We start from the raw sequence: 24,320 nt of genomic DNA on the forward strand, positions 1-24,320 counted from the left end.
CTGAATTGCAGTGCATATTTTTTTCGCCATGCATTTTCAAATATGCCAGAATATCTTGTCACTTTTTCAAGCATATTCCTTAGGAATGCATGTGTTGGAAAGGCAGGATGTATTATTTGTTTTAAAAAATGCAGCCCCAAAGTGACAAAACATGCTGCAAAAATTATCAGAATCCTTCGGGTCCATTCACACTGCGTATTTTCCGAGCAGAATTTTACTCCGGAATTCCTTGTTCTTAGGCTAAGTTTCCACTTGGGTTTTTTTCTGGTAGTTTTTGGAAAACTGCCACTGCAGTTTTTGAGCCAAAGCCAGAAGTGTATTCAAAGGGAATGGGAAATATAATGGAAGGACTTACACTTCTCCTCCCTTATGGATCCACTTCTGACTTTGGCTCAAAAACTGCAGTGGCAGCTATCCAAAAACTGCCAGAAAAAACCCAAGTGGAAACAGCCTAAATGGGATTCTGCTGCACCGGCCACTGATGGAGCTGGCTGAGGAGGTGCTTTTTTGTATTGCCGTGGTACAAACTTCTTTAGCACTTTCTCTTACTTGGCAATTGGTAAATTAAATTATTATAGTCAAAATAATTTTTGGCGACATGCTACATATGTCATGAAACCTGAATTCCAATCCTGGTGAGAACTGCTCATCTTAAATCTTCCCATAGCTGACTTTAGGGTTGAGCGCCACCTCAGCTTTAAATGAAGTGCGGCCTCACCTAATACACCTGTGCTTTGTATGTAATGATCCTTATTTGTGCTGGCTGAGAACACAGGGCACCATCCAATAAGGCTTACCCTTTCCTCTAACCCTGCGCAAGAAGCAACATTTTGTAGCGTCTTGTACCATTGAGTAGTTATGCATTTTTTGGTCCTTCCGCTTTTGGTCCTCCAGATTACTGGCTACTAGAGGGGATAACTGCATACTAGGGGGAATTACTGGCTACTGGGGGGGGGGGGGGGGGGGGATAACTGCCTACTAGGGAGACTACCTAACTGCTGTGGGAGATGAACTTAAAGGGGTACTCCGGTTGCCAATGTGTTTTTTCAGTTTCTACTTTCTACTTACCCTTGCAGGTGAGTTTTCTTGTTATCTCTGGTCTCGTGCTTGCTCTTTGTTTGTCTTTCTTTTCCTTTCTATGCACAAGTGTGTCCATGTAGTGTAGCATCTATTTCCGTTTTGCCTTGGTTTTAGAAACTACAGCTCCCAGCATGCCTTGTAGCCTGTCTCTTTCAGTGCCCTCCCCAACATGTTTTGCGTTGCCCCGCTTTTTTTCTTTCCCCTTTAGCACTCCCTTTCCCCGCCCTGCTCATTAGTATACTCATCCCACCATCACTGTCAGCTTCTCACCCCACAGTCCCCACATCAGGGAATGAATGAATTGTCAGGAACTAATCATATGTGACCCACCGGTGCTGCTCTTCTCCCCCCCCCCCCCCCCCCTCAATGAATTGTTATCTGCAGCTTACTGTCCCCACATTAGGGAACTAATCATATGTGACCCGTGGGGGCGCTGCTCTGCTTCCTGCCCATCCCCCCCTCTCCCCCCCAAAGTGATGTTCCCGGAAGGGTTAAAGGACATCTGTACTGATGAATTTTACATATTCCTGTGCCCGGGCTGCAAAAATAAACAAAATAAACTTTGACTCACCTTTCTGCATTCCCCCTTTGCTACGGTAACGGCCTCACAGTCCTCCGCTGCGATCATCATGCTGCTTCCTGGGGACAGGAACGTCACAGAGCCGTCAGCGTATCACCGGCCGCAGCGATGTCCCGCTGACAGCTATGTGACGTTCCTGTCCCGAGGAAGCAACATGAGGATCATGAAGCCATTACCGTAGCAACGAGGGAACGCAGGAAGGTTAGTCAAAGTTTTGTTTTCTTTATTTTTGCAGCCCGGGTACAGATGTCCTTTAACCCTTGTGGGGACATCGCTTTGGGGGGTGGAAGGGCAGGAAGCAGAGCAGCCCCTGCGGGTCACATATGATTAGTTCCCTAATGTGGTGACAGTGCGCTGTGGATTAGTTCCCTGATGTGGGGTGAGAAGCTGACATTGCGCCCCTGGGGGGGAATCATGATAGCGCTGCAGCTGATATGTTACTAATTCCCCCGCCACGGGGACCATGCGCCCCCGAGGGGAATCATGATAGCCTATTCCCCTGATTCCTCCCATGGGTACACGGTCTCCATGGCGGGGAAGGGGTTATATGTCAGCCGCAGCGCTGATACAGGATATTCAGTACATTGTGAGCTGGGCGCAGGGATGGCTGACAGCGGGAGGAGACATCCATCCTCCCGCAACAATTCAATGAAAATTCATTACAGGGGTGTGGAAAAGGGGCAAAACCATTGCAGGAGAACAAAAACAGCAACGCCTGCAGCACTGACGTCTTGTCGACAACAGTGAACAAACTACTGAACTTCAGTCACATAAAAGAGGTCAGTAAAAAAACATATATGCCATGGACAGATGTATAACATATGAATTACAAAAGTGCTAAACTCGCTACAAGCACGCTAAATAACCATAAAACTGTGGTACCGGAGTACCCCTTTAATGGGGGGCCTACTTACATACCAACTTTTACTGTTTGGATCTCCCCTGGGTGGCAAATACTCTAGGTATGCACCTGCTTGTTTCTGGAGTTTATTTGATATATGTCTTGTGTTATTAATCAAATGACTATAAAGTAATGAAATAAAATGGTGACTTTTTTATACAATTAGAATGTACATCCCCAATATAGAAGTCTCTGGACGTAATTAACCCAGTTTTACATTTTTGTCTCATAAATCGGTAGATGTACAAAGGATTTCTGCCTTGTAGGTTGATGCATAGTTGAGAGACTAATACAAGGTGATCATCCCCTATGGACTGTTTGAGTGAATGTGCTGCATTGCTATGATGATGCTAATAAATAATAAGATATATGTGATGCTATATAGTTAGCAGCATGTTGCTGTATCATATCATACAATGGGTGGTCACCTGTGACTGTGTTTTTTTCTTTTTCCCTTTTTCCTTATTCCTGCCCCCTCCATCCCGGTAGATTTTAAGGGGTACTCCAGTGGAAAACTTTTTTTTTTTTTAAATCAACTGGTGCCAGAAAGTTAATTTACTTCTATTAAAAAATCTTAATCCTTCCTGTACTTATTAGCTGCTGAATACTACAGAGTAAATTATTTTCTTTTTGGAACACAGTGTTCTCTGCTGACATCATGACCACAGTGCTCTCTGCTGACATCTCTGTCCATTGTAGGAACTGTCCAGAGCAGCATATGTTTGCTATGGGGATTTTCTCCTCCTCTGGACAGTTCTTAAAATGGACAGAGGTGTCAGCAGAGAGCATTGTGCTCATGATTCAGCAGAGAGTTCTGTGTTCCAAAAAGAAAATAATTTCATCTGCAGTATTCAGCATCTAATAAGTACTGGAAGGATTAAGATCTTTTTTATAAAAGTAATTACAAATCTGTTTAACTTTCTGGTACCAGTTGATTTAGAAAAAAAAAAAGTTTTCCACCGGAGTACCCCTTTAATATGCTTTTTGTGTGTTGCTGCTTGACTTTCATATGCACTACATTATATCACCCTGGATAGGTCTGTGTCACCATTCTTCCTTATGTTATTGTTTATATAGCATTTGCTATAATGTGACAGGTAAGGGGGGGGGGGGGGGTGCAGAGATGGCAATTTATACCAGAATCTCTGTCACTTAACTAAATTCTCCTAATATCAGGAATGTATCCAGAACAGTTTAGTGATATGGCTCATTCACAAATTATGTGTATGGCAAAGTTGGGTAAGGCATGTGGAATTCTGTCCATAAACTGAACATCTTCTTTAAAGGGGTACTCCGGTGAAAACCTTTTTTTCTGTTAAATCAACTGGTGGCAGAAAGTTAAACTTATTTGTAAATTACTTCTATTAAAAAATCTTAATCCTTCCAGTACTTATCAGCTGCTGAATGTTACAGAGGAAATTCCTTTCTTTTTGGAACACTGATGACATCACGAGCACAGTGCTCTCTGCTGACATCTCTGTCCATTTTAGCAACCATGCATAGCAGATGCATAGCAGATGTATGCTAAGGGCAGCATGGTGGCTCAGGGGTTAGCACTGCTGCCTTGCAGTGCTGGGGACTTGGGTTCAAATCCCACTAAGGACAACAATAAATAAAGCTTTATTATTATTATAATAACGTCAGCAGAGAGAACTGTGGTCGTGATGTCATCAGAGAGCATTCCAAAAAGAAAAGAATTTCCTCTGTAGTATTCAGCAGCTAATAAGTACAGGAAGTATTAAGATTTTTTAATAGAAGTAATTTACAAATATGTTTAACTTTCTGCCACCAGTTGATTCAAAAGAAAAAAGGTTTTCACCGGAGTACCCCTTTAACCCCTTGGGGACGGAGCCCATTATGACCCTAAGGACGGGAGCATTTTTTGCAAATCTGACCACTGTCACTTTAAGCATTAATAACTCTGGAATGCTTTTACTTATAAATTTGATTCCGAGATTGTTTTTTCGTGACATATTCTACTTTATGTTAGTGGTAAATTTTCGGCGATACTTGCATCCTTTCTAGGTGAAAAATGCAAAAATTTCATGAAAAATTTGAAAATTTTGAATTTTTCTAACTTTGAAGCTCTCTACTTATAAGGAATATGGATATTCCAAATAAATTATGTATTGATTCGCATATACAATATATCTACTTTATGTTTGCATCATAAAATTGATGAGTTTTTACTTTTGGAAGACATCAGGGGGCTTCAAAGTTCAGCAGCAATTTTCCAATTTTTCGCAAAAGTTTCAAAATCGGAATTTTTCAGGGACCAGTTCAGGTTTAAAGTGGATTTGAAGGGTCTTCTGGTTAGAAATACCCGATAAATGACCCCATTATAAAAACTGCACCCTCAAAGTATTCAAAATGACAATCAGTAAGTGTGTTAACCCTTTAGGTGTTTCACAGGAATAGCAGCAAAGTGAAGGAGAAAATTCAAAATCTTCATTTTTTACACTGGCATGTTCTTGTAGACCCAGTTTTTGAATTTTTACAAGGGGTAAAAGGAAAAAAATCCTCTCAAAATTTGTAACCCAATTTCTCTCGAGTAAGAAAATACCTCATATGTGTATGTCAAGTGTTCGGCGGGTGCACTAGAGGGCTCAGAAGCGAAGGAGCAACAATGGGATTTAGGAGAGTGAGTTTTTCTGAAATGGTTTTTGGGGGGCATGTCCCATTTAGGAAGCCCCTATGGTGCCAAGACAGCAAAAAAAAACACATCGCACACTATTATGGAAATGACACCCCTCAAGGAACGTAACAAGGGGTACAGTGAGCCTTAACACCCCACAGGTGTTTGACAACTTTTTGTTAAAGTCGGATGTGTAAATGAAAAAAAAAAATTTTTCCACTAAAATGCTGGTTTTTCCCCAAATTTTACTTTTTTACAAAGGGTAATAGGAGAAAATGCCCCCCAAAATTTGTAACCCCATTTCTTCTGAGTATGGAAATACCCCATATGTGGACGTCAAGTGCACTGCGAGCGAACTACAATGCTCAGAAGAGAAGGAGCACCATTGAGCTTTTAGAGAGATAATTTGTTTGGAATGGAAGTCGGGGGCCATGTGCATTTACAAAGCCCCCCGTGGTGCCAGAACAGTGGGCCCCCCCACATGTGACCCCATTTTGGAAACTACACCCCTCACGGAATGTAATAAGGGGTGCAGTGAGCATTTACACCCCACTGGCGTTTGACAGATCTTTGGAACAGTGGGCTGTGCAAATAAAAAAATTTAATTTTTCATTTTCACAGACCACTGTTCCAAAAATCTGTCAGACACCTGTGTGGCGTAAATGCTCACTGTACCCCTTGTTACATTCCGTGAGGGGTGTAGTTTCCAAAATGGGGTCACATGTGGGTATTTATTATTTTGCATTTATGTCAGAACCGCTGTAAAATCAGCCACCCCTGTGCAAATCACCAATTTCGGCCTCAAATGTACATGGTGCGCTCTCACTCCTGAGCCTTGTTATGCGCCCGCAGAGCATTTTACGCCCACATATGGAGTATATCCGTACTCAGCAGAAATTGCGTTACAAATTTTGGGGGTCTTTTTTTCCTTTTACCTCTTGTGAAAATAAAAAGTAAAGGGCAACACCAGCATGTTAGTGTAAAATTTTTTTTTTTTACACTAACAGGCTGGTGTAGACCCCAACTTTTCCTTTTCATAAGGGGTAAAAGGAGAAAAAGCCCCCCAAAATTTGTAGTGCAATTTCTCCCGAGTACGGAAATACCCCATATGTGGCCCTAAACTGTTTCCTTGAAATACGACAGGGCTCCAAAGTGAGAGAGCACATGCGCATTTGAGGACTAAATTAGGGATTGCACAGGGGTGGACATAGGGGTATTCTACGCCAGTGATTCCCAAACAGGGTGCCTCCAGCTGTTGCTAAACTCCCAGCATGCCTGGACAATCAGTGGCTGTCCGGAAATGCTGGGAGTTGTTGTTTTGCAACAGCTGGAGGCTCCGTTTTGGAAACACTGCTGTACAATACGTTTTTTATTTTTATTGGGGGGGACAATGTAAGGGGGAGTATATATAGTGTTTTACTCTTTATTAGGTGGTAGTGTAGTGTAGTGTAGTGTTTTTAGGGTACATTCACACTGGCGGGTTACAGTGAGTTTCCCGCTAGGAATTTGCGCTGCGGCGAAAAATTTGCCGCAGCTCATACTTGAAGCAGGAAACTTGCTGTAAACCCGCCCGTGTGAATGTACCCTGTATTTTCCAACCAGTGTGCCTCCAGCTGTTTCAAAACTACAACTCCCAGCATGCACGGTCTGTCAGTACATGCTGGGAGTTGTAGTTTTGCAACAGCTGGAGGCACACTGGTTGGAAAACCTTCAGTTAGGTTCTGTTACCTAACTCAGTATTTTCCAACCAGTGAGCCTCCAGCTGTTGCAAAACTACAACTCCCAGCATGCACGGTCTGTCAGTACATGCTGGGAGTTGTAGTTTTGAAACAGCTGGAGGCACACTGGTTGGAAAATACTGAGTTGGGTTCTGTTACCTAACTCAGTATTTTCCAACCAGTGTGCCTCCAGCTGTTGCAAAACTACAATTCCCAGCATGTCTGATCACAGAAGGGCATGCTGGGAGATGTAGTTATGCAACAGCTGGAGGTACGCAACTACAACTCCCAGCATGCCGAGACAGCTGTTTGCTGTGTGGGCATGCTGGAATTTGTAGTTTTGCAACATCTGGAGTGCTACAATTTAGAGACCACTGAACAGTGATCTTCAAACTGTGGACCTCCAGATGTTGCAAAACTACAACTCCCAGCATGCCCAGACAGCAAACAGCTGTGTGGGCATGCTGGGAGTTGTAGTTTTGCAAGATCTAGAGGGCAGTATAGAGATCACTGTGCAGTGGTCTCTAAACTGCAGACCTCCAGCTGTTGCAAAACTACAAATTCCAGCATGCCCACACAGCAAACAGCTGTCTGGGCATGCTGGGAGTTGTAGTTTTGCAACATCTGGAGGGCTACAGTCTAGAGACCACTATAGTGGTCTCAGACTGTAGCCCTCTAGATGTTGCTATGCAACTACTCACCGGCTTCCGTCGCATCCGGGAGCCGTCCTCTTCTGCCGCACGCCGCCGCAGATCTCCGTCGCCGCCCGCCGATCCCCGTGGCTCCGCTGCCTCCGGAGGGGTAAGTGGACGTCGGCGCCGCTCCTCTTCGTTTTCCCCGTTCTGCCCCGCCTATTGTGGGAGGGCAGGATGGGGAAAACGAAAGTAAACCCCTCCGCCCCAGATCTGCTATTGGTGGTCGCGTCTAGACCACCAATAGCAGAGATAGGAGGGGTGGCACCCATGCCACCTCACTCCTATCGCTTTAGGGGGATCGTGGGTGTCTTAGACACCCGCGATCCCCCTTCTATTCCGGGTCACCGGGTCACCATAGACCCGTAATGACCCGGAATCGGCGCAAATCGCAAGTGTGAATTCACTTGCGATTTGCGCCGATCGCCGACATGGGGGGGTCTAATGACCCCCCTGGGCATTTGCACGGGGTGCCTGCTGATAGATATCAGCAGTCACCCCGGCCCGGTCCCCGCCCGGCGCGCGGCGGGGGCCGAAATTCCCACGGGCGTATTGATACGCCCTTCGTCCTTAAGTACCAGGACGCAAGGGCGTATGCATACGCCCTTCGTCCCCAACAGGTTAAGTTTATCTTAGGAATGTCATCTCTAGCAAACAGCATCCACCAGAATAACTGTACAGATTGAAACATTTACTATTGAGCCTGCACCAAAATTCTGGTAGAATTTGTGCCACAAAAGAACTGGCTTACTTGACCTTTGCCACATTTAACACTTGTCACCACTACTATCAGCATGTCCCCAATCTTTTCCAAACAGAATACAAGGATTACATTCAAGAAGCTTTAAGAGTTTTAACCCCTTAGGGACTCAGCCTATTTTCACCTTAAAGGGGTACTCCGGTTCTTAGACATCTTATCCCATATCGAAAGGATAGGGGATAAGATGCCTGATCGCGGGAGTCCCGCCACTGGGGACCCCCGTGATCTTGCACTTGGCACCCCATTTATAATCAGTCCCCGGAGCATGTTCGCTCCGGGTCTGATTACCGGCGACCACAGGGCCCGACGGCGTGTGACGTCACGCCTCCGCCCCCATGTGATGTCACGCTCCACCCCTCAATGCAAGCCTATGGGAGGGGGCGTGACACGGAGGCGTGACGTCACATGCCGTCGGCCCTGTGATCGCTGGTAATCAGATCCAGAGCGAACATGCTCCGTGGACTGATTATAAACGGGGTGCCGCGTGCAAGATCACGGGGGTCCCCAGCGGCGGGACTCCCGCGATCAGGCATCTTATCCCCTATCCTTTGGATAGGGGATAAGATGTCTAAGCACCGGAGTACCCCTTTAAGGACTCAGCAAATTTTCGTTTTTGCTTTGATAGGAAAGGGGTTAATGAACCTTTATTACAATTTTTTGTTTTTTAGCCTCCATAGGGGGCTACAACATGCAATCTTCTGATTGCATACACTGATCAGTGCTTTGCAATGACAGATTGTAATAAAGTTCATTGTAATAAAGGTTCATTAACCCCTTCCCTATAAAAAGTTGAAAAAAACACCCCCCTTTTCCCATTTTAAAAATAAAATAATGTAATAAAGAATAAAAATAATCAGGCATGGAGCAGTAGAGCAGTAGATCGCCGATCGGACAACGGAGAGGCAGGTGACGTCCCTCCCGTCGTCCGGGAAGCTGACTGGGACATCACGATTTTGTCGTGATAGTCCCGATCAGCTCCGCTAAGCTGCTGGGATTATTTTACTTTCGTTTTAGATGCCGCAATCAACTTTGATTGCGGCGTCTAAAGGGTTAATGCCGGGCATCGGCCCGATCGGCTGTGCGCGGAATTAGCCGGGGGTCCTGGCTGCCCGTAGCAACCGGGACCCACCGGGTTTAACCCGTTCTCTGCTGGTGAGAACGGTTTAAATCCGATAAACGAGACCAGGGCGTACAGGTACGCCCTGAGTTCTTAGGGATCGGGGATGCAGGGCATATGCATACGCCCTGCGTCCCCAAGAGGTTAAAGAGGGCACAAAGTCGCTGTAGAACCAGACGAACATGAGTACGATGCTCCTCTAGGTTGGAAGAAAAGATCAGGATGTCATCTAGGTATACGACAACACAGGTGTAGAGAAGATCACGGAAGATATCATTAAGGAACTCTTGAAAAATGTCTGGAGCATTGCAGAGACCAAAAGGCATTACAAGATACTCAAAATGTCCGTCATGAGTATTGAAGGCCATTTTCCATTCATCTCCCTTGCGGATATGAATGAGGTTATACGCACCGCGTAAGTCCAACTTGGAGAAGACCTTGGCACCACGTAGATGGTCAAAAAGTTCTGAGATAAGAGGTAGAGGGTAACGGTTCTTGACCGTGATTTTATTAAGTCCCCTGTAGTCAATGAATGGACGGAGTGAGCCATCCTTCTTCCCTACAAAGAATAAACCTGCTCCAGCAGGAGAAGAGGACTTACTGATATATCCCTTTTGGAGATTCTCCTGGATATACTCAGCCATGGCTTTGGCCTCAGGAACTGATAGAGGGTATATCCTCCCACAAGGAGGAGTGGTACCAGGCAGAAGATCAATAAGGCAGTCGTAAGGACGATGTGGAGGCAGAGACTCAGCCTGTTACTTGCAGAAAACATCAGAAAAATCTTGGTAAGGTGGCGGCAGGCCAGGTAAAGGAGGAAGACCAGAAACAACTTTACGCAGAACAGGTTGGAGGCAAAAATTTTGTACAGGATTGTCCCCAGCGAATTATCTCTCTAGTTCTCCAATCCAGTTGTGGGGAATGGTGTTGAAGCCAGGAAGGCCAAGAAGAATCTCAGAAGTACAGTGTGGCAGAACATAGAATTCAATCTTTTTTTTATGCGATACTCCCACATGACGAGAGATTCAGTATGTAAGTGAACCTTACAGTCCAGAATTTGTTCATTAACAGAGGAGATGAACAAGGGCTTGGCAAGCCGGGTAAGGGGAAGATGATACTTGTAGACTAAGGCCGCATCAATAAAGTCACCTGCTGATCCAGAATCCAAAAATGCTGTAGCGCTGAAAGAAGACTTGGCTTAAGCGAAAACTTGTACAGGAATAGTTACGCGGGGAGAGGTAGTATTCACACCCAGGGATGCCTCTCCAAGGTGCGGGCGAACTGTACAGTCCTTGAGAAAGTGCTCCAGGCTAGCACAATACAAACACAAATTCTCATTACGTTGTCGTGACCTCTCCTGTTGTGTAAGACGAGAACGATCTCCTTGTATAACCTCTTTGGCGTGAGGCGCAAGAAACTGAAGAGGTGGACGTTGAAACACGGGTGTCAGGGGGGCAGGTTCCCTCTCTAAGCGCAATTCCTCCTGTCTCTCGGCAAAACGCACATCAATGCGTGTGGCTAAGTGGATAAGTTCTGTCAAAGAAGATGGAGGATCACGTGCTTCAAGGGCATCTTTAATCCTGATTGACAGTCCTTTTTTTTGAATGTGGCACACAAGGCTTCATCATTGCAGGCAAGTTCAGAGGCTAGAATGCAGAATTGAACCGCGTAGTCACCAACGGTAGAATTCCCTTGACAGAGGTTCAGCAACGCCGTCTCAGCTGAAGAGGCACATGCGGGTTCCTCAAAGACACTGCGAAATTCTGCCAAGAATACCGACAAATTGGAGGATACTGGATCACCACGGTCCCAAAGGGGTGTAGCCCAAGCCAGGGCTTTTCCAGACAGTAGACTAATGACAAAGGCCACCTTACTACGTTCCCTCGGAAACAGTTCAGACAGGAGCTCCAAGTGGATGGAGCACTGTGTAACAAAGCTTCTGCACAACTTGGAATCCCCATCATACTTGGAAGGCAAAGGCAAGCGCAGCTGGGAGCCAGAAGACATGGCAGGAGCTCGAGGCGGTAGTGGGCCAGATTGTGGTACCTGCTGCTCTTGCACGGACAAAAGCTGTTGCATCATGGCTGAAAATTGAGAAAATTGCTGTGCCTGTCGGGCCAACTGCTGCGACTGACGTACCACAACGGAGGGAAGATCTGCGACTTCAGGCAGGGGTACCTTAGTGGGATCTATGGCCGGATCTTACTGTAACACTCACGTTTCTGAAGACAGGAACCCCGGTGGATGTGGATCTGCTGGACCTGTGTGCCAGATGACTCAGACCGTACCAGGGAGCGAAGTCTAAGGTGCCACTGGTTTTCATCAGAGCCTGCTGCAAAGCGGGATGGACTTGCTGCTGCATGGCGGCACCCAGGTCGCTACCCCTGGCATGGCTCGACCACACAAGCGGCTGAGGAGATGCGAGGCACAGGAGGGATAAGGCAACTCGTCTGGATAGCAGAAAGTCAGGGCTGGTGGCACAGTAGTGTAGTCAAAGCGAAGCAGGAGTTCAGTAGGCAGGCGGCAGAGGAGCAAGGTCAAGTCACAAGAGCAAGAGATCTGATACACGGCAAGGCAATACAGAGGAATGCTTCCTCAAAGGCACAAGGCAACAAAGATCTGGCAGGGAACTGAGGAGGGTGGAGGAATTTATAAATGTGCCACAGGTGGATTACACTAATAAGCATACTGGCCCTTTAATCTTAACGCAGAGCAGAGAGGCCGAGGCAGGAGAAACACCCGGAGAGTGACACACTCGGGCTCGCATGTGGGCGCATCCCGCGATGCGAGTCCCAGCCTCGTCAGCAGCAGAAGGTAAGGGGGCCATGCGCGTGTTGCCGGAGCACATAACGTTACATAATTTACAAGTCTGTTTAACTTTCTGGCAACAGGTGATTTTTTAAAAATAGTTTTCCACCAGAGTACACCTTTAACTTTCTGGCACCAGGGGATATGAAAAAAAATGTTTCCACTGGAGTACCCCTTCAACCACTGTATCTTACTATGATGGTATGGTATGCTTTTTATGGAGCTTTTTTGGTACTTCTTTTAAACATATGACAATACTTAACAATGGGTCATTTTATGTTATTGTGGTTATTGATATATAAGTATATTCATAGGCATACAAAGGCAGCCTGTGTAGATTCTATGTGAACTACAAATAAGGGACATCCTTTAGCTGATGATAAGGGTTCATGGCATGAATCAATACTGCAGCTCTATGTGAGACAATGAATATAGTTGTGACTAGAGGGAAGTGCAGTTATGGAAGCCATATTCTATGTTGATACATGATCATCAAGAAACACTCAATATAAGTAGTGTAGACTTGGACTGCTCAGCAGCATCTGCCTCACTAACATATAGATTGTTATCACTTCTTAATTGAGTGTTGTCCTGAGCTACACAACAACACAAAGAGGGAGATGTATTAAGACCATTTTATGCAGTAATCTTATACTAAAGTTTGTTACAATAAGGTGTGTGAAATATAATAATGTCTTTGAATACATTTGGCAAATTATTTACTGCGTATACACCTTTAGGCTGGGTTCACACATAGTACGGTATTTATAAAATTGCTTGTGCCTGCAAAATTGGGTGCATAGTGTATTTTTATTATGCGCATTGACTTGCGCTGAAGTTATAATCTAATTTTCATGTTGCCTGCTTTGGCTTTGTCATTTTTCTTGTTGTGCGCTGCAGGGGGTTTTTATTAAAAAAATTATAGAGAGACCATAAAAATATGAAAAAGATTCTGACGCGTTTCTTCGTGTCGGGATCTTTTTCATATTTTTATGGTCTCTCTACATTTTTAAATTGATCTAAATAAATCTGTTATTTTTGAACCTGTTAAGGACGGCGGGCGTATCCATACGCCCCCGTTTTAAAGTCCTTAAGGACTGAGGGCGTATGGATACATCCGTGGGAATTCCGGTCCCCGCCGCTAGCCGGTTGGGGACCGGATCGGGATGCCTGCTGAAATCATTCAGCAGGCACCCCGGCACATCGCCCAGGGGGGTCCTGAGACCCCCCCATGTCGGCGATCGAAGAAAATTGCATGTCAATTCAGAAATGCGATTTTCTCCAATTCCGGGCTGATCAGGTCTCTGGTGACCCGATCACCCGGAAAATAGGGATGATCGGAGTTGTCAGTGACAGCTCCGATCAGCCTAAGGGATAGGAGTGAGGTCGCAGTGCTGTGATCTCCTCCTATCCCCTGCCATTAGTCAGAACTGAGTTCTGACCAATGGCAGCGCAGGACAAGGGGTTGCCATGGAAACCCCCCGTTCTGCCCACCCCTGGATGTCGGGCAGAATGGGGGGGGGGGGGGAGAAGATGGAGGCCTTTACCTGAGGACCAGATGCGTGGGGCCCAGCGATCATCGCAGACATCCAATGGAGATCACGGCTCAGGTAGAGAATCGACGGTGGGGGGGAGAAATGAAAGTAAATGTAATGTGATCTTTATTGCGGCAGCCACTAGGAAGGCCGGACTGCAACTCCCAGCATGCCCAGACATTTTATTTGTAAATAAAAATAAAATGTATTTGGAATATCCATTTTCCTTACAAGCAGAGTGCTTCAAAGTTAGAAAAATGCAAAATTTTCAAAATTTTCATGGAATTTTGGGATTTTTCACCAAGAAAGGATGCAAGTAACGCCAAAAATTTACCACCAAAATAAAGTAGAATTTGTCACGAAAAAACAATCTCAGAATCAGTATATTCGGTAAAAGCGTTTTAGAGTTATTAATGCTTAAAGTGACGGTGGTCAGAATTGCGAAGGTGAAAAAGGGCTCAGTCCTTAAGGGGTTAAACATTTTTCTGTGCCTGGATTGGAAGTGCTGGAATTTTTTTCTTTTTTTTTTTTGGATTCTATTTCTTTGCTATTCTTCTTGCATGACAGCTCCATGTCCTGAGTACCTGGTCGGTCAGAAGTCCTTGGATGTAAATACTACCTGTGGAGGGGTGAACGAACATTCCTATTTTTTCTATTATCTTTGCTTAGTATTTTAAGGCAAAATCAGGAAAGCGTTCAAAACAGAGATGTTTCTGGCGCGGAAATTCAGATTCTGGCATCCGCAGAAAGAATAGTAATGTAAATTTTTTCTATGGAATCCACAGGGAAATGCATTGCCGTCTATGAGGCGTGCATTTCCGAGCAGCCCTTGCGCTGGCATGTTCTTCTTCTGGTGCTCTTCTATCAGTGGAATGTTTTTTTTCCTTGCAGATATTCACCCATGTGAACATAAACTAAGGCCCCTTTCACACTACAGGTATCATGCTGCTTTTTTTTACTGCTGTTATTTTACAATAACGGATGAAAAAAAAAACGGATGCAATAACTGGTAATAACGGATGATAACTGATGACAATAATCCGTTATTTTTAATGGGTTTTCTCTTAACCCCTTAAGGACGCAGGACGTAAATGTACGTCCTGGTGAGGTGGTACTTAACGCACCAGGACGTACATTTACGTCCTGTGCATAACCGCGGGCATCGGAGCGATGCCCGTGTCATGCGCGGCTGATCCCGGCTGCTGATCGCAGCCAGGGACCCGCCAGCAATGGCCGACGCCCGCGATCTCGCGGGCGTCCGCCATTAACCCCTCAGGTGCCGGGATCAATACAGATCCCGGCATCTGCGGCAGTGCGCGATTTGAATGAATGATCGGATCGCCCGCAGCGCTGCTGCGGGGATCCGATCATTCATGACGCCGCACGGATGTCCCCTCTCCTTCCTCCGTCCGGCTCCCGGCGTCTCCTGCTCTGGTCTGTGATCGAGCAGACCAGAGCAGAAGATCACCGAAAACACTGATCTGTTCTATGTCCTATACATAGAACAGATCAGTATTAGCAATCATGGTATTGCTATGAATAGTCCCCTATGGGGACTATTCAAGTGTAAAAAAAAATGTAAAAAAATGTAAAAGTAAAAAAAAAGTGAAAAATCCCCTCCCCCAATAAAAAAGTAAAAAGTCTGTTTTTTCCTATTTTACCCCCAAAAAGCGTAAATTTTTTTTTATAGACATATTTGGTATTGCCGCGTGCATAAATGTCCGAATTATTAAAATAAAATGTTAATGATCCCGTACGGTAAACGGCGTGAACGAAAAAAAAAGTCCAAAATTCCTACTTTTTTAATACATTTTATAAAAAAAAAAATTATAAAAAATGTATTAAAAGTTTTTTATATGCAAATGTGGTATCAAAAAAAAGTACAGATCATGGCGCAAAAAATGAGCCCCCATACCGCTGCTTATACGGAAAAATAAAAAAGTTAGAGGTCATCAAAATAAAGGGATTATAAACGTACTAATTTGGTTAAAAAGTTTGTGATTTTTTTTAAGCGCAACAATAATATAAAAGTATGTAATAATGGGTATCATTTTAATCGTATTGACCCTCAGAAAAAAGAACACACGTCATTTTTACCATAAATTGTACGGCGTGAAAACGAAACCTTCCAAAATTAGCAAAATTGCGTTTTTTGTTTTAATTTCCCCACAAAAATAGTGTTTTTTGGTTGCGCCATACATTTTATGATATAATGAGTGATGTCATTACAAAGGACAACTGGTCGCGCAAAAAACAAGCCCTCATACTAGTCTGTGGATGAAAATATAAAAGAGTTATGATTTTTAAAAGGCGAGGAGGAAAAAATGAAAACGTAAAAATTAAATTGTCTGAGTCCTTAAGGCCAAAATGGGCTGAGTCCTTGAGGGGTTAAAAAACCTAATGTTGTTTATCCGTTATCATCCATTATTACCAGTTACATCCGTTTTTTAATCAGGTTTTTAACCCTTTTTTTGTAAAGCTGTACTGAGCACGCTCAGTACAAAAAACAGATGTTAAAAAACCTGACAATAAATGATGATAACGGATGTTTTTTATGAACATCCGGTTCCCACAGACTGCAATGTAAAATTTTAACGTCTGTTTTTAACCATTTTTTTTTGCCGGACCAAAAATTTGTGCATGCAGCATCTGTTGTGCCGACAAAAATAACTGACATTAGTAAAAACGGACATAACTGATTCAAAAGGATGGTCAAAAAATCCCATTGACATGAATGGGATTTTTTGACGCCATGTTCAGGACTTTTTGCCGGGAGTAATAACGGAGGCTTTTTACAGGATGATACCTGTAGTGTGAAAGGGGCCTAAGCATGCCATTCTTTTTCTTTTCATTTGTTCCAAAGTATAACATAAGAAAAACAACTACTATGCCTAAGAACTGGCTCATACAATAAAGTTATTGATCCCAAGACAGACAAGACAATGCATGAGACGGAGATTCAATCGATTATATAGTTGGAAATTCATGTGTGAATCTTTCATATTCGTCTTATTATCATAGCGCCGAGGCCTTGGACCGGTAATGGTTAATCCATGGTCTGTTTAGAAAGTCAGGCAATCACTTGATAGAGAGACACCGTTGCCTGTCAGCGCCCCTCTATTTCATCCATGGATTGTCAGGAGAGAGAGATGGCGAGTGAGACAGAAGCGCAGAGCCGCAAATCTCCCTGGACCGAAGGAAATAAACAGCTCATTTTGTATCGTCTCAATAAGAAGTGCCATTCCCTGCGCTGAGTGACAAGTGAAATTACAGCAACAGGAAATGAAAACCGGCAGAAGCACCTGTCAACTCAAGAGCCTCACCCCCTCCTCCTACCCAGGATGTGTTTGACTTGGGAACTCCTTTTAGCAGTGCCGGAATGTACATATGGAATTATATGGTGTTTTTTATTTTATATTACCTGATAAGAGGTTATAAAAAAAATTATGTCTAACAATGGTGGCAAAAAATTTAAAGAAATTGTGTAACAATCGTAGAACAAAGTTTAAAAAAAATCTACTTTTCTCCACCGTTAACCTTTTGCATAGCGTGACATTTAAGATGATGGATTCCTAATTCTTGCCCTTCTTTGCTGCATCAGTATGCCATGTTGTGTTGCTTTGAGATCTATTTTCTTTATTGTATAGAGGCTTCTCATTTTCTCTTAAAGTGGCTCTCTCAGAATAAAAAAACAAGGCTAGAAAACTATAGTGCTAGTTGTACCACGCTCCTTAGGCAATTTTTGTTTGTTTACTAAAAAAAATGCCACAAAAGAAAAAAATGGCCTTGTTATTTTGCACTTCCAAGATGCAGTTTTTTGGAAGTTCAAAAAATAATGGGTTTTAGATGGGGTGTTTTTTTTTTTTTGAGATTTTCTCTTGACAAGTCACGTCATTCTTTCATCATGTGACTCAAGGATTTCTTATAAAGAATTGGTGAAATAAATGCCAGAAAAAATATGAATGCTAAATACTAATGCCCCCATAGAGTTTTGCGGGAAAAAACACCAAGAATTTTTTTTTTTAATGACATAGTCTTAACCCCTTAAGGACTCAGGGTTTTTCCGTTTTTGCACTTTCGTTTTTTCCTCCTTACCTTTTAAAAAGCATAACCCTTTCAATTTTCCACCTAAAAATCCATATTATGGCTTATTTTTTGCGTCGCCAATTCTACTTTGCAGTGACATTAGTCATTTTTCCCAAAAATGCACGGCGAAACGGAAAAAAAAATCATTGTGCGACAAAATCGAAGAAAAATGCATTTTGTAAATTTTGGGGGCTTCCGTTTCTACACAGTGCATATTTCGGTAAAAATTACACCTTAACATTATTCTGTAGGTCCATACGGTTAAAATGATACCCTACTTATATAGGTTTGATATTGTCGTACTTCTGGAAAAAATCATAACTACATGCAGGAAAATTTATACGTTTAAAAATGTCATCTTCTGACCCCTATAACTTTTTTATTTTTCCACGTACAGGGCGGTATGAGGACTCATTTTTTGCACCGTGATCTTAAGTTTTTATCGCTATGATTTTTGTTTTGATCGGACTTTTTGATCACTTTTTATTCATTTTTTAATGGTATAAAAAGTGACCAAAAATGCGCTTTTTTTGACTTTAGAATTTTTTTGCGCGTACGCCATTGACCGTACGGTTTAATTAATGATATATTTTTATAGTTTGGACATTTACGCACGCGGCGATACCACATATGTTTATTTTTATTTTTTTTACACTGTTTTATTATTTTTATGGGAAAAGGGGGGTGATTCAAACTTTTATTAGGGAAGGGGTTAAATGACCTTTATTAACACTTTTTTTTTACATTTTTTTTGCAGTGTTATAGGTCCCATAGGGACCTATAACACTGCACACACTGATCTTTTACACAGATCACAGGCGTGTATTAACACGCCTGTGATCAGTGTTATCGGCGCTTGACTGCTCCTGCCTGGATCTCAGGAACGGAGCAGTCAGTCGCCGATCGGACACCGAGGAGGCAGGTAAGGGCCCTCCCGGTGTCCTGCCAGCTGTTTGGGACGCCGCGATTTCACCACGGCGGTCCCCAACAGCACGACTGAGCAGCCAGGTCACTTTCACTTTCACTTTAGAAGCGGCGGACAAATCTTCTAAAGGGTTAATACCGCACATTGCCGCGATCGGCGATGTGTGGTATTAGCCGCGGGTCCCGGCCGTTAATGAGCACCGGGACCGACGCGATATGATGCGGGATCGCGGCGCGATCCCACTTCATATCGCAGGAGCCGGCGCAGGACGTAAATATACGTCCTACGTCGTTAAGGGGTTAAAGGGGTACTCTGGCGCTTAGACAACCTAACCCCTTATCCAAAAGATAGGGGATAAGATGCCTGATCGCGGGGGTCCTGCCGCTGGGGACCTCCGTGATCTTGCACGCAGCACCCCAGTTAAAATCAGTCCCCGGAGCATTTTCGCTCCGGGTCTGACTACCGGCGACCACAGGGTCGGCGGCGTGTGACGTCGCCCTCCCATAGGCTTGCACTGAGGGGCGGAGCGTGATGTCACACGGCGGCGGAGGCGTGACGTCACACGCCGCCAGCCCTTTGGTCGCCGGTAATCAGACCCGGAGCGAACATGCTCCGGGGAATGATTTTAACTGGGGTGCTGCGTGCAAGATCACGGGGGTCCCCAGCGACGGGACCCCCGCGATCAGGCATCTTATCCCCTAAGATGTCTAAGCGCCAGAGTACTCCTTTAACATGCAACAATTTTTAAAACTGCCACTGAGGCAAAAAACGCCTATGAAGAATGCCACAAACTGCAAAAAAAAGTGAATTTGGTTTTTCATAAATCCCTATTGACTTTCAGCTAACATGTGGTGCAGCAAATGTGATTATAATATTTTTTTTTTTTTTGGAGGGGGGGGGGGTTTGCTGGTAAAAAAAAAAATATATATTAGCCATAGGCCATCTTCACACGTAAAATTCCACAAAATTTACTGCATATTGAGATGGATCGGGATTCAGCTGTCCCATTCACACGGCAGAATTTTCACTGCAGAAATTCTGTTTTCTGGATTCTGCAGGAGCATTGAACAAATTTTGCAGAATTTCGGGTAGAATCCAATTGAACTGTGTGGAGCTTTGAATTTCGGCAGAATTCAGCCTCTTAAATTCTGCAAAACTGCAAACGTTCTGCAGCAAGCTTTCCAGAACGGCATTTTAGTGGACTAGCAGAATTTCCATTGTGCGAACATAGCCTTATAAGGATTTCTGGATAAAAAATTATGGCCAGTGGGCTGTTCTGCAGGGGGCTGTGGCGATCATCAAAATTTATGCCCAGAAAACCCTTTTTATATAAGCTAAAATTCAGTTCTGCTGCATCGATTTGGGACCTGTGGCTTTTAAAGAAGTGACTCTATATGTCAGGGCTTGAAAAATGTTTTGAATCTAGGAGTCGACAAAAAAATAAAATTAAAAAAAAGCTAGTAGCCAGTATGTATTTTTTAAACGAACAGCGCGATTATTCATTTTTATCATCGTGAGCTGTAGTTTTTATAAAAAAAAAATTCTGGGATATGAATTTGAGACCAAACAATCTGCCATTTTGGTATTTAGAATTATTTTGCATGTATTACAAATATAATGTTGTCCTTATCTATCTGGGTATGCAGTACGTCTTTGCTCCCCTGCTGGCGATTACATGGCGTTCTGGTCCTCGCATGTCACTTTCAGGTTTAGGAATGTGACATCATAGGCTCAGTCAGCCAATCAGTGGCTACAGCAGTGTCCCATGTCGTGTGATGTCACATCACCAAACATTTTTTATTTACCACCTCCCAGAGCAGAAAAACATGGCTTCTTTTTTCCCCAGGTCCTTTCTATGGGTTGTATCTGGTGCTGCAGCTCAGATTCCCTGACATGAAATTAGGCTGAGAAACACAAACACCTCTGAATAGATATGGCCCTAGCACAGATCCAAAAAATAAATAAATAAATAAATAAAAATAAGGGAAAAAAACAGAAAATAGTTGCATGCAAAAAAACAAGTTAATTTATTTAATAATTCTGAATTCTCTACGCTGGACCAGGGGAGCTTGTTTATTGCGGAGAAAAGAGAGGACAGATACCAATATACGAAAGGGTTCATAACATTTAGAGCGGCTATGGAATGCTCATTCCCAAATTATAGTAATGGCAGCTACAATGACAGCAATCAGTGGGCTTCCCTTTAAGAATAATGGCAAAAATAATGGTTGAACAAAAACATTTGGCTCCTGACCCTTGGCTATATTTCACTGGTCCCTGGATGTAAGTGCACATTATTATTTTAACATGGAATGTATGTGTGGAATTACTTGTTGAGTCACACCCAAGGCCCACCTACTCATTAGTGGGCATGCAAGTGTACATATACACTGCTCAAAAAATAAAGAGAACACTAAGATAACACATCCTAGATCTGAATGAAGGAACTAATCGTATGAAATACCTTTGTCTTTACATAGTTGAATGTGCTCACAACAAAATCACACAAAAATTATCACATTTATCAACCCATGGAGGGCTGAGCCAAAGAAATGCCACCCCACACCATTACTGACCCACCGCCAAACCGGTCATGCTGGAGGATGTTTCAGGCAGCAGAACATTCTCCACACGTCTGTAACATGTGCTCAGTGTGAACCTGCTTTCATCTGTGAAGAGCACAGGATGCCCATGGCGAATTGGCCAATCTTGGTGTTCTCTGGCAAATGCCAAACATCCTGCACGGTGTTGGGCTGTAAACACAACCCCCACCTGTGTACATGAATTATGTTAAGTCAGTCTTGGTATCTTAAGGGTTGGTTACCCTGAGTAGACCTTTGAGAAGGTGTTAGTGAGGGGTGACAGGAATGTTATTCTCAGAGGAGCTGAGAGAGCCACCTACTTACAACTACTACAACACCTACAATTTTTTTTCTTTTTATGTACACGTGCATTGTTACGCCGAGCGCTCCGGGTCCCCGCTCCTCCCCGGAGCGCTCGCAACATCCTCGCTACTGCAGCGCCCCGGTCAGATCTACTGACCGGGTGCGCTGCGATACCGCCCCCAGCCGGGATGCGATTCGCGATGCGGGTGGCGCCCGCTCGCGATGCGCACCCCGGCTCCCGTACCTGACTCGCTCTCCGTCGGTCCTGTCCCGGCGCGCGCGGCCCCGCTCCCTAGGGCGCGCGCGCACCGGGTCTCTGCGATTTAAAGGGCCACTGCGCCACTGATTGGCGCAGTTGGTCTAATTAGTGTGTTCACCTGTGCACTCCCTATGTATACCTCACTTCCCCTGCACTCCCTCGCCGGATCTTGTTGCCATTGTGCCAGTGAAAGCGTTTCCTAGTGTGTTCCTAGCCTGTGTTCCAGACCTCCTGCCGTTGCCCCTGACTACGATCCTTGCTGCCTGCCCCGACCTTCTGCTACGTCCGACCTTGCTCTTGTCTACTCCCTTGTACCGCGCCTATCTTCAGCAGTCAGAGAGGTTGAGCCGTTGCTAGTGGATACGACCTGGTTACTACCGCCGCTGCAAGACCATCCCGCTTTGCGGCGGGCTCTGGTGAATACCAGTAGTAACTTAGAACCGGTCCACTAGCACGGTCCACGCCAATCCCTCTCTGGCACAGAGGATCCACCTCCTGCCAGCCGAATCGTGACAGTAGATCCGGCCATGGATCCCGCTGAAGTTCCACTGCCAGTTGTCGCCGACCTCACCACGGTGGTCGCCCAGCAGTCGCAACAGATAGCGCAACAAGGCCACCAGCTGTCTCAACTGACTGTGATGCTACAGCAGCTACTACCACAGCTTCAGCAATTATCTCCTCCGCCAGCTCCTGCACCTCCTCCGCAGCGAGTGCCCGCTTCCGGCCTACGACTATCCTTGCCGGATAAATTTGATGGGGACTCTAAGTTTTGCCGTGGCTTTCTTTCGCAATGTTCCCTGCACTTGGAGATGATGTCGGACCAGTTTCCTACTGAAAGGTCTAAGGTGGCTTTCGTAGTCAGCCTTCTGTCTGGGAAAGCTCTGTCATGGGCCACACCGCTCTGGGACCGCAATGACCCCGTCACTGCCTCTGTACACTCCTTCTTCTCGGAAATTCGAAGTGTCTTTGAGGAACCTGCCCGAGCCTCTTCTGCTGAGACTGCCCTGCTGAACCTGGTCCAGGGTAATTCTTCCGTTGGCGAGTACGCCATCCAATTCCGTACTCTTGCTTCCGAATTATCCTGGAATAATGAGGCCCTCTGCGCGACCTTTAAAAAAGGCCTATCCAGCAACATTAAAGATGTTCTGGCCGCACGAGAAATTCCTGCTAACCTGCATGAACTCATTCATCTAGCCACTCGCATTGACATGCGTTTTTCCGAAAGGCGTCAGGAGCTCCGCCAGGATATGGACTTTGTTCGCACGAGGCGTTTTTTCTCCCCGGCTCCTCTCTCCTCTGGTCCTCTGCAATCCGTTCCTGTGCCTCCCGCCGTGGAGGCTATGCAAGTTGACCGGTCTCGCTTGACACCTCAAGAGAGGACACGACGCCGCATGGAGAATCTTTGCCTGTACTGTGCCGGTACCGAACACTTCCTGAAGGATTGTCCTATCCGTCCTCCCCGCCTGGAAAGACGTACGCTGACTCCGCACAAAGGTGAGACAGTTCTTGATGTCAACTCTGCTTCTCCACGCCTTACTGTGCCTGTGCGGATATCTGCCTCTACCTTCTCCTTCTCTACTATGGCCTTCTTGGATTCCGGATCTGCAGGAAATTTTATTTTGGCCTCTCTCATCAACAGGTTCAACATCCCGGTGACCAGTCTCGCCAGACCCCTCTACATCAATTGTGTTAACAATGAAAGATTGGACTGTACCATGCGTTACCGCACGGAGCCCCTCCTAATGTGCATCGGACCTCATCACGAAAAAATTGAGTTTTTGGTCCTCTCCAATTGCACTTCCGAAATTCTCCTTGGACTACCGTGGCTTCAACGCCATTCCCCAACCCTTGATTGGTCCACAGGAGAGATCAAGAGCTGGGGTACTTCTTGTTTCAAGGACTGTCTTAAACCGGTTCCCAGTACTCCCTGCCGTTACCCTGTGGGTCCCCCTGTAACCGGTCTCCCTAAGGCTTATATGGACTATGCTGACGTATTTTGCAAAAAACCAGCTGAGACTTTACCTCCTCACAGGCCTTATGACTGTCCTATTGACCTCCTCCCGGGCACTACTCCACCCCGGGGCAGAATTTATCCTCTGTCCGCCCCAGAGACTCTTGCTATGTCTGAATACATCCAGGAAAATTTAAAAAAGGGGTTTATCCGCAAATCCTCCTCTCCTGCCGGAGCTGGATTTTTCTTTGTGTCCAAAAAAGATGGCTCCCTACGTCCTTGCATTGATTACCGCGGACTTAATAAAATCACGGTAAAGAACCGCTACCCCCTACCTCTTATCTCAGAACTCTTTGATCGCCTTCAAGGTGCCCACATCTTTACCAAA

General features: G+C 44.9%; 1 long non-coding RNA gene across 1 annotated transcript in view; it reads left to right on the forward strand.

Annotated features, from left to right (window-relative positions):
• The first annotated feature begins 1,007 nt into the window (after window positions 1–1,007).
• Window positions 1,008–24,320, forward strand: part of LOC130357643 (uncharacterized) — a 55,349-nt gene continuing 32,036 nt past the window's right edge. Inside the window, exons 1-2 of the long non-coding RNA XR_008889208.1 lie at window positions 1,008–1,076; window positions 2,326–2,439. This is a non-coding gene — a long non-coding RNA (uncharacterized LOC130357643). The remainder of the gene's footprint in view (window positions 1,077–2,325; window positions 2,440–24,320) is intronic.

The sequence above is a fragment of the Hyla sarda genome, chromosome 2, assembly GCF_029499605.1.
Source record: "Hyla sarda isolate aHylSar1 chromosome 2, aHylSar1.hap1, whole genome shotgun sequence".
NCBI lineage: Eukaryota > Metazoa > Chordata > Amphibia > Anura > Hylidae > Hyla > Hyla sarda.